The sequence below is a fragment of the Entelurus aequoreus genome, linkage group LG05 (assembly GCF_033978785.1).
Source record: "Entelurus aequoreus isolate RoL-2023_Sb linkage group LG05, RoL_Eaeq_v1.1, whole genome shotgun sequence".
Classification (NCBI taxonomy): domain Eukaryota; kingdom Metazoa; phylum Chordata; class Actinopteri; order Syngnathiformes; family Syngnathidae; genus Entelurus; species Entelurus aequoreus.
Window position 1 is genome coordinate 7,923,074 of NC_084735.1, and position 10,000 is coordinate 7,933,073.

Here is a 10,000-nt window from a genome sequence, read left to right on the forward strand (position 1 = left end):
CTAACATTAAAGTGCTAGCTTTTTGAGCTAATTTTGCAACCGTTTACCTTCGAGTCATGTAACTTGGTATGTGACACTTGTTAACGGCTAGCATGCTAATTTTAGCATACTAAAATGAAAGTGCTAACTTTCTTTTGCAAATGTTTACGCTTTTTTGGCAATCATATTAGCCCTAATATATATATATATATATATATATATATATATATATATATATATATATATATATATATATATATATATATATATATATATATATATATTAGGGCTGCAACTAACGATTAATTTGATAATCGATTAATCTGTCGATTATTACTTCGATTGATCGATTAATAATCGGATAAAAGACCAACTGCATTTATATCCTTACAGTATTTTATTGAAAAAAACAGCATACTGGCACCATACTTATTTTGATTATTGTTTCTCAGCTGTTTGTACATGTTGCAGTTTATAAATAAAAGTTTATTTTAAAAAATTTAAATAAACAAATAAATACAACAAAAAAAAAGCCTCTGCGCATAGCATAGTTTCAACGAATCGATGACTAAATTAATCGGCAACTATTTTTATAATCGATTTTAATCGATTTAATCGATTAGTTGTTGCAGCCCTATTATATATAAATATATATATATATATATATATATACATACATATATACACATTTATGTACATATATATTTAAAATGCTATATGGCTAACGTTAGCATGCATCCAGTACTACAATAGAACTGAAGTGTATACCTACAAAATTAGCTAAGAAAATCTATTATGCTAATGTTTCCGTGCTAAAATGCTAACTCAAAACGCGTTTGGTGTCGCCGTAGAAGCTAGCTTATCTCTTTCCGCCGTTAGCTTTTACGGCGAATACCGTAGCACGCCAATGTGTTGTTAGTACGCTAGAAAAATATGTAGCTCCTCAGTGTTCACTCTTACAATAACAATGTTGCTACAGCTTGGTTATTATATGTGTTGATGGTCTTTGAAGGCATCTTTTAAAGTGCTGGTATAACACGGGCGGTTATGGATGCATTATGACTCTCCAAGACAGCCAGAACTAGAAGGATTCAGAATGAAGAGTTTCTTCTAAAAACGGAATCCCAGAGATGAAGTGGTCCAACATTCTTTGGCCCGACTGAGGCAGAACCTGCCAACAACTCACTGAGGGATTTTCCACTGACTATTCCCTCTTTTGGACTTCCCTTTTCACCACAACTGTTCAGGCTACCTTCCAATAGTTTTGGACGGACCATGAAGTAACTTAGGACTCAAATATGACAAAATTAGCGGGGAAAAAAACAACGATTTTATCAATGTTAGCATGCTAACAGGTCGTCAAGTAACAAACTATTTGATGCTGAGGTGTTTGCCTGCAAAATTAGAAAAAAAGCTAGCATGCTAAAACATTAGCTACTGGTTGCAAATGGTCGCACTTTATAAATTAGCTAAAAAAATCCAGCATGCTAATGTAACCGTGCTAAAATGCTAACTAACATGTGTCAAGTACCAAAATATATCAGTTGAGGTGTGTTTCTGAAAAGTAACTTAGTACTCAAACATGACAAAATTAGCTAAAAAAAAAAAAAAAACACGATTATATCAATGTTAGCATGCTAACAGGTATCGTTCGTCAAGTAACAAAATATTTGATGCTGAGGTGTTTACCTGCAAAATTTGAAAAAAAAAAAGCTAGAATGCTAATATTAGAAGGCTAACCATTGTGCCACGGGCCGTTAAAACATTAGCTACTGGTTGTAAATTAGCTACAAAAATCCAGCATGCTAATGTAACCATGCTAAAATGCTAACTAACATGTGTCAAGTACCAAAATATATCAGTTGAGGTGTGTTTCTGAAAAGTAACTTAGTACTCAAACATGACAAAATTAGCTTAAAAAATAAAACACGATTATATCAATGTTAGCATGCTAACAGGTATCGTTCGTCAAGTAACAAAATATTTGATGCTGAGGTGTTTACCTGCAAAATTTGAAAAAAAAAAAAGCTAGAATGCTAATATTAGAAGGCTAACCATTGTGCCACGGGCCGTTAAAACATTAGCTACTGGTTGTAAATTAGCTAAAAAAATCCAGCATGCTAATGTAACCATGCTAAAATGCTAACTAACATGTGTCAAGTATCAAAATATATCAGTTGAGGTGTGTTTCTGAAAAATGTGTTTACTAAGTACTAAAGTAACTTAGTACTCAAATATGACAAAATTAGCTAAAAAAAAAACAGATTATATCAATGTTAGCATGCTAACAGGTATCATTCGTGCAATGTTAGCATGCTAACAGGTATCATTCGTGCAATGTTAGCATGCTAACAGGTATCATTCGTGAAGTAACAAAATATTTGAAGCTGAGGTGTTTACCTGCAAAATTAAAAAAGAAGCTAGCATGCTAATATTAGAAGGCTAACGATTGTGCCACGGTCTGTTAAAACATTAGCTACTGGTTGTAAATGTCCCCCGGGCCGCAGTTTATAAATTACCTAAAAGAATCCAGCATGCTAATGCTACCATAATAAAATGCTAACTAACTAACATGTGTCAAGTACCAAAATATATCAGTTGAGGTGTGTTTCTGAAAAGTAACTTAGTACTCAAATATGACAAAATTAGCTATAAAAAAACAATTATATCAGTTTTAGCATGCTAACAGGTAGCATTCGTGAAGTAACAAAATATTTGATGCTGAGGTGTTTACCTGCAAAATTAAAAAAGAAGCTAGCATGCTAATATTAGAAGGCTAACCATTGTGCCGTTAAAAAATTAGCTACTGGCCGCAAATGGCCCACGGGCCGCACTTTATAAATTAGCTACAAAAATTTAGCATTCTAAAGCTACCGTGCTAAAATGCCAACTTGTTGTGAAAAATGAGTTGGAATTTCCCAAGAAAAAGGTCACAATTTCACATGAAAAACTTGGAATTGTGGCAGTATTGTAATAAAAGTCGTCATCTTGCTCAACGCCAAGTCAACATTTGACAATTTGCGCAATATTATGATAAAAGTTGGAATTTTACTCAACAGCAGTCGCCGTTTTACGAGAAAAGCTTCACATTTTGACAATTTTACGAAAAGAGTCGTAGTTTTACTCGACAAAAGTCACAATTTTATAAGAAAACTTTGAAATGTTGGCGAAATTATAATAACAGTCGGATTTCTGCTTGGCAAAATGATGACAAAAGTCCTAATTTTGTCACTATTTTACAAGAAAAACAACAAAAATTGGCAATATTGTGATAAAAGTCTGAATTTGATATGACAAGTGTCACCATTTTGCATAAAAGAAGTGATAATTTTACGAGAAAATATTGCAATATTACAGAAACAGAAAGAATATGAGAAATTGTTCCCAATTTTATAAGAAAAAGTCGACACATTGTGAGAAAAAGACTGCTTTTAGTTCAATTTCAATTTTTTTAATTTTTTAAAATTGGTTTTTAATCTTCATTATTTACTTCAAATTATTACAGTATGTCTCTATATACATATTTATGTTATTTTTTTAATTAATTTTGGCCAAAGGGCGCATATTTAAATTTTATAAGAAAACTTTAAAATGTTGGCAAAATCATAATAACAGTCCGAATTCTACAAAATGATGACAAAAGTCATAATTTTACTCAAAAAATGTCACTATTTTACAAGAACAACAAAAATTGGCAATATTGTGATAAAAGTCTGAATTTGATATGACAAATGTCACCATTTTGCATGAAAAAGTAATAATTTTACATAAGTCATAATTTTACGAGAAAATTTAGCAATATTACAGAAGCAGAAAGAATATGACAAATTGTTCCCAATTTTATAAGAAAAAAGTCAACACATTGTGAGAAAAAGACTGCTTTTAGTTCATTTTTAAATTTTTGTAATTGCTTTTTAATCTTCATTATTTACTTCAAATTATTACAGTATGTCTCTGTATACATATTTATGTTATTTTTTTAATTAATTTTGGCCAAAGGGGGCGCATTTCAATTTTATAAGAAAACTTTAAAATGTTGGCAAAATTATAATAACAGTCGGAATTCTACAAAATGATGACAAAAGTCATAATTTTACTCAAAAAATGTCACTATTTTACAAGAACAACAACAAAAATTGGCAATATTGTGATAAAAGTCCGAATTTGATATGACAAATGTCACCATTTTGCATTAAAAAGTAATAATTTTACATAAGTCATAATTTTACGAGAAAATTTAGCAATATTACAGAAGCAGAAAGAATATGAGAAATTGTTCCCAATTTTAAGAAAAAAGTCGACACATTGTGAGAAAAAGACTGCTTTTATTTCATTTTTGTAATTGCTTTTTAATCTTTATTATTTACTTCAAGTTATTACAGTATGTCTCTATATACATATTTATGTTATTTTTTTAATTAATTTTGGCCAAAGGGGGCGCATTTCAATTTTATAAGAAAACTTTAAAATGTTGGCAAAATTATAATAACAGTCAGAATTCTACAAAATGACGACAAAAGTCATCATTTTACTCAAAAAATGTCACTATTTTACAAGAACAACAACAAAAATTGGCAATATTGTGATAAAAGTCCGAATTTGATATGACAAATGTCACCATTTTGCATTAAAAAGTAATAATTTTACATTAAAAAAGTCATAATTTTACGAGAAAATATTGCAATATTACAGAAGCAGAAAGAATATGAGAAATTGTTCCCAATTTTATAAGAAAAAAAGTCGAGACATTGTGAGAAAAAGACTGATTATAGTTCATTTTTAATTTTATTTATTTTTGTAATTGGTTTTTAATCTTCATTATTTACTTCAAATTATTATTTATGTTATTTTTTTTAATTAATTTTGGCCAAAGGGGGCGCATTTCCATTTTATAAGAAAACTTTCAAATGTTGGCAAAATTATAATAATAGTCGGAATTCTGCTTGGCAAAATGATGACAAAAGTCATAATTTTACTCAAAAAATGTCACTATTTTACAAGAACAACAACAAAAATTGGCAATATTGTGATAAGTCAGAATTTGATATGACAAATGTCACCATTTTGCATTAAAAAGTAATAATTTTACATAAAAAAAATTAATAATTTTACGAGAAAATATTGCAATATTACAGAAACAGGAAGAATATGAGAAATTGTTCCCAATTTTATAAGAAAAAAGTCGACACATTGTGAGAAAAAGACTGCTTTTAGTTAATTTTTTTATTTTTGTAATTGCTTTTTAATCTTCATTATTTACTTCAAATTATTACAGTATGTCTCTATATATAAAATTATTTTATTTTTTTTAATTAAGTTTGGCCAGAGGGGGCGCATTTCAATTTCTTACACACACTTGTTATTTCATATGTTGACCAGAGGGGGAGCACTTTTAAAAGCGACACACAGTCAATGTGAAAAATCCCTCCTTTTTGGCACCACCCTCATTTTGATAGATGTCACCAGCAGGGGGTGCACCTGTCAATGTTTACTTTTGTATGCACATTAAATCAACAGAAAAATCCTGACTTTGAAGCAATGTTCACGGACTCTAGTATTTGGCTCTCTATTAGATGCAATGTTTTTGAGACCATGATTGATGTCATCACTTGTTCACACCTCCTCATATGGAAGATACTTTTCCTTACATACACATACACACTTACACAAACATGCTTACACATACACACTTACACATACACCTAATGTCTATGTTCTAGAACCTGGGCTCATGGTCACCATCAGAACTTTAGGGGACATGAACTCTTGGGCCGGGCTGAGATGATGTCATGATCACACTAATCTCCACCCAGGTGGTGTCGTCATGGTTTTCGTTGGCTTCCTGTCGCCCTCCCTGTTCACAAGTGTGTTATAAACCAGATCTGGTCCAGGTCCAGGACCAGGACCAGCGTCCAAAGTGCGACCCGGGGGCCATTTGCGTAGCTAATTTTTTAAGGGCCCGTGACACAATGGTTAGCCTTCTAATGTTAGCATGCTAGCTTTTTTTCTAATTTTGCAGGTAAACACCTCAACATCAAATAGTTTGTTACTTGACGAATGCTACCTGTTAGCATGCTAACATTGATATAATAGTTCTGTTTGTTTTTTAGCTAATTTTGTCATATTTGAGAAGTAAGCTACTTTAGTACTTAGTAAACACATTTTTCAGAAACACCTCAACTGATGTATTTTGGTACTTGACATGTTAGTTACTTAGCATTTATATTATATATATATATATATATATATATATATATATATATATATATATATATATATATATATATATATATATATATATATATATATATATATATATATATATATATATATATATATATTAGGGATGTCCGATAATGGCTTTTTTGCCAATATCCGATATTGGCAAAAAAGGACATTTTGGGCATCCCGGGACTTGCGTGGCCGGCAGCAGGACTTGTGGGACTCGAACCTGGGGAGGTATTTTGAACTTTTTTGGGACTTTTGCCGACTTTTCTTACTTTTATCCCCGCTTTCCAGTGCGACTTTGCTGGGTGCGTTTTGGATATTTTGGGCATCCCGGGACTTGCGCGGCCGGCGGCGGGACTCGTGGGACTCCAACCCGGGTGTGATTTTTGACCATTTTTGGGACTTTTGCCGAATTTTCTCACTTTTCTCCCCCCCCTTCCCGTGGGACTTGGCTGGGCGCGTTTTGGACATTTTAGGCATCCCGGGACTTGCGTGGCTGGCGGCGGACTTGTGGGATGTGATTTTTGACCATTTTTTGGACTTTTGCCGAATTTTCTTACTTTTCTCCCCCCCCCCTTCCCCTGGGACTTTGCTGGGTGCGTTTTGGACATTTTGGGTATGCGTGGCTGGCGGCAGGACTTGTGGGACTCGAACCCGGGTGTGATTTTTGACCATTTTTGGGACTTTTGCCGAATTTTCTTACTTTTCTCCCCCCCTTCCCGTGGGACTTGGCTGGGCGCGTTTTGGACATTTTAGGCATCCCGGGACTTGCGTGGCTGGCGGCGGACTTGTGGGATGTGATTTTTGACCATTTTTTGGACTTTTGCCGAATTTTCTTACTTTTCTCTCCCCCCCCTTCCCCTGGGACTTTGCTGGGTGCGTTTTGGACATTTTGGGTATGCGTGGCTGGCGGCGGGACTTGTGGGACTCGAACCCGGGTGTGATTTTTGAACATTTTTGTGACTTTTGCCGACTTTTCTCACTTTTCTCCCCCCCCTTCCCGTGGGACTTGGCTGGGCGCATTTTGGACATTTTGGGCATCCCGGGACTTGCGTGGCTGGCGGCGGACTTGTGGGATGTGATTTTTGACCATTTTTTGGACTTTTGCCGAATTTTCTTACTTTTCTCCCCCCCCCTTCCCCTGGGACTTTGCTGGGTGCGTTTTGGACATTTTGGGTATGCGTGGCTGGCGGCGGGACTTGTGGGACTCGAACCCGGGTGTGATTTTTGAACATTTTTGTGACTTTTGCCGACTTTCCCCACTCCCCCCACCCCCTTCCCGTGCGACTTTGCTGGGCGCGTATTGGACACTTTGGGCATCCCGGCGGGACTCATGGGACTCGAACCCGGGTGTGATTTTTGAACATTTTTGTGACTTTTGCCGACTTTTCTCACTTTTCTCCCCCCCCTTCCTGTGGGACTTGGCTGGGCGCATTTTGGACATTTTGGGCATCCCGGGACTTGCGTGGACTTGTGGGACTCGAACCTGGGGAGGTATTTTGAACTTTTTTGGGACTTTTGCCGAATTTTCTCACTTTTCTCCCCGACTTCTGGGCGCGATTTGGACATTTGGGCGGCCGGTGGCGGGACTTGTGGGACTTGAACCTGGGTAGGTATTTTGGACAAAATTGGGACTTTTGCCGACATTTCTTACTTTTCTCCCCGCCTTCCCGTGGGACTTGGCTGGGTGCGTTTTGGACATTTTGGGCATCCCGGGACTTGCGTGGCTGGCGGCGGGACTTGTGGGATGTGATTTTTGACCATTTTTTGGACTTTTGCCGTATTTTCTTACTTTTCTCCCCCCCCCCCCTTCCCCTGGGACTTTGCTGGGCGTGTATTGGACACTTTGGGCATCCTGGCGGGACTCGTGGGACTCGAACCCGGGTGTGATTTTTGAAAATTTTTTGGACTTTTGCCGACTTTTCTCACTTTTCTCCCCGCCTTCCCGTGGGACTTGGCTGGGCGCGTTTTGGACATTTTGGGCATCCCGGGACTTGCGTGGCTGGCGGCGGGACTTGTGGGATGTGATTTTTGACCATTTTTCAGACTTTTGCCGACTTTCCCCACTTTTCTCCCCCCCCCCTTCCAGTGCGACTTTGCTGGGCGCGTATTGGACACTTTGGGCATCCCGGCGGGACTCGTGGGACTCGAACCCGGGTGTGATTTTAGAAAATTTTTTGGACTTTTGCCGACTTTTCTCACTTTTCTCCCCGCCTTCCCGTTGCAGGTGTTTTCTTCTTCTACTGCTCCTGTCAGGAACATCTCCTCGACTCCTCTAGTGACCTCACACACTTTCTAGGAACGTCATTCAGGATCCATGTAGCGCTTAAGGAAATACTGTCATTATCGCCATAATCCATGATACCAGGCTATTTTTAGACACTGGTCCTGTGTGTGTGTGTGTGTGTGTGTGTGTGTGTGTGTGTGTGTGTGTGTGTGTGTGTGTGTGTGTGTGTGTGTGTGTGTGTGTGTGTGTGTGTGTGTGTGTGTGTGTGTGTGTGTGTGTGTGTGTGTGTGTGTGTGTGTGTGTGTGTGTGTGTGTGCATTGTAGCCGGCTCGCCTCTTAGCTTCCTCTACGCGTCATCCCGACATCCCGGACTGCATAATGGACCTGCTGTTCCAAGGACCAGCGTGCAGGAGCCCGGGCGCAGCTGGGACTGACTCCGTGACCGGGAGTTCTAGAAGGGCTCTAAAGTGGTCCAGTCCAGTAGAACAGAGGTCTTCAACGGTGAAAAGTCCAAATATATTCCCCCGCAATGACAAATGTAAATAAATACACATTACCAGTCATCCAGCAGAACCTTGCAGTTTTAAAATCAAAATATCACTAAATAATAATATCGATATATTCTTTGAGATGTTGATTAGCAGTGCTAGTTTCTAGCTCGCAATTAGCCGCCATGGTTGCCAGCTAGCGATTAGCTCCACTAGTTTTTAGCGTGTGACAAACAATGCTAGTTTTTCGATGGCAATTGGCAGCGGCAGTTGTCAGCTAGCGATTGGCAGCGATGGTTTCTAGTTAACCATTAGTGCCGCCAGTTTCCAGCTAGCTATAAACAATGCTAGTTTTCAGCTAGCGATTAGCACTCTCGTTGCCATGTAGGTGTTAGCAGTGATAGTTTCCAGTCAGCGATTAAAGGCGCTAGTTTCTCGCTAGCGATAAATAAATGTAGTTGTCAGCTAGCGATTATCAGTGCTAGATGCCAGTTAGCGATTAAAGGCGCTAGTTCCTAGCTAGCGAGCAACAATACTAGTTTTCTGCTAGCGATTAACGGTGCTAGATGCCAGCTAGCGAATAAAGGCTCCAGTTCCTAGCTAGCGATCAACAATGCTAGTTTTCAGCTAGCAATTAACAGCGCTAGTTCCTCGCTAGCGATAAATAAATGTAGCTGTCAACTAGCGATTAACAGCGCTAGATGCCAGTTAGCGATTAAAGGCGCTAGTTCCTAGCTAGCGATCGACAATGCTAGTTTTCTGCTAGCGATTAACGGCGCTAGATGCCAGCTAGCGATTAAAGGCGCTAGATGCCAGTTAGCGAATAAAGGCTCCAGTTCCTAGCTAGCGATCAACAATGCTAGTTTTCAGCTAGCGATTAACAGCGCTAGATGCCAGTTAGCGATTAAAGGCGCTAGTTCCTAGCTAGCGATCAACAATACTAGTTTTCTGCTAGCGATTAACGGCACTAGATGCCAGCTAGTGAATAAAGGCGCTAGTTCGTAGCTAGCGATCAACAATGCTAGTTTTCTGCTAGCGATTAACGGCGCTAGTTCCTCGCTAGCGATTAACAGCGCTA

The 10,000-nt window shown here is 37.8% G+C and overlaps 2 protein-coding genes across 3 annotated transcripts in view; one reads left to right on the plus strand and one right to left on the minus strand.

Moving 5' to 3' along the window:
• LOC133650116 (cytochrome c oxidase assembly factor 4 homolog, mitochondrial-like) overlaps positions 1–10,000 on the plus strand; it is a 324,940-nt gene that overhangs the window by 66,035 nt on the left and 248,905 nt on the right. The window contains exon 4 of one of the 2 annotated variants that reach the window (XR_009826185.1): positions 8,435–8,479. The exons of the other annotated variant lie outside the window; for it this stretch is intronic. The gene's annotated coding sequence lies outside the window, so the exon portion shown is untranslated. Of the gene's footprint in view, positions 1–8,434; positions 8,480–10,000 lie in introns of those variants that run through there. 2 annotated transcript variants of the gene reach the window in all.
• The window catches only part of LOC133650115 (ubiquitin-like protein 3), a 45,931-nt gene that overhangs the window by 26,556 nt on the left and 9,375 nt on the right, over positions 1–10,000 (minus strand). The gene's annotated exons all lie outside the window — the stretch shown is intronic.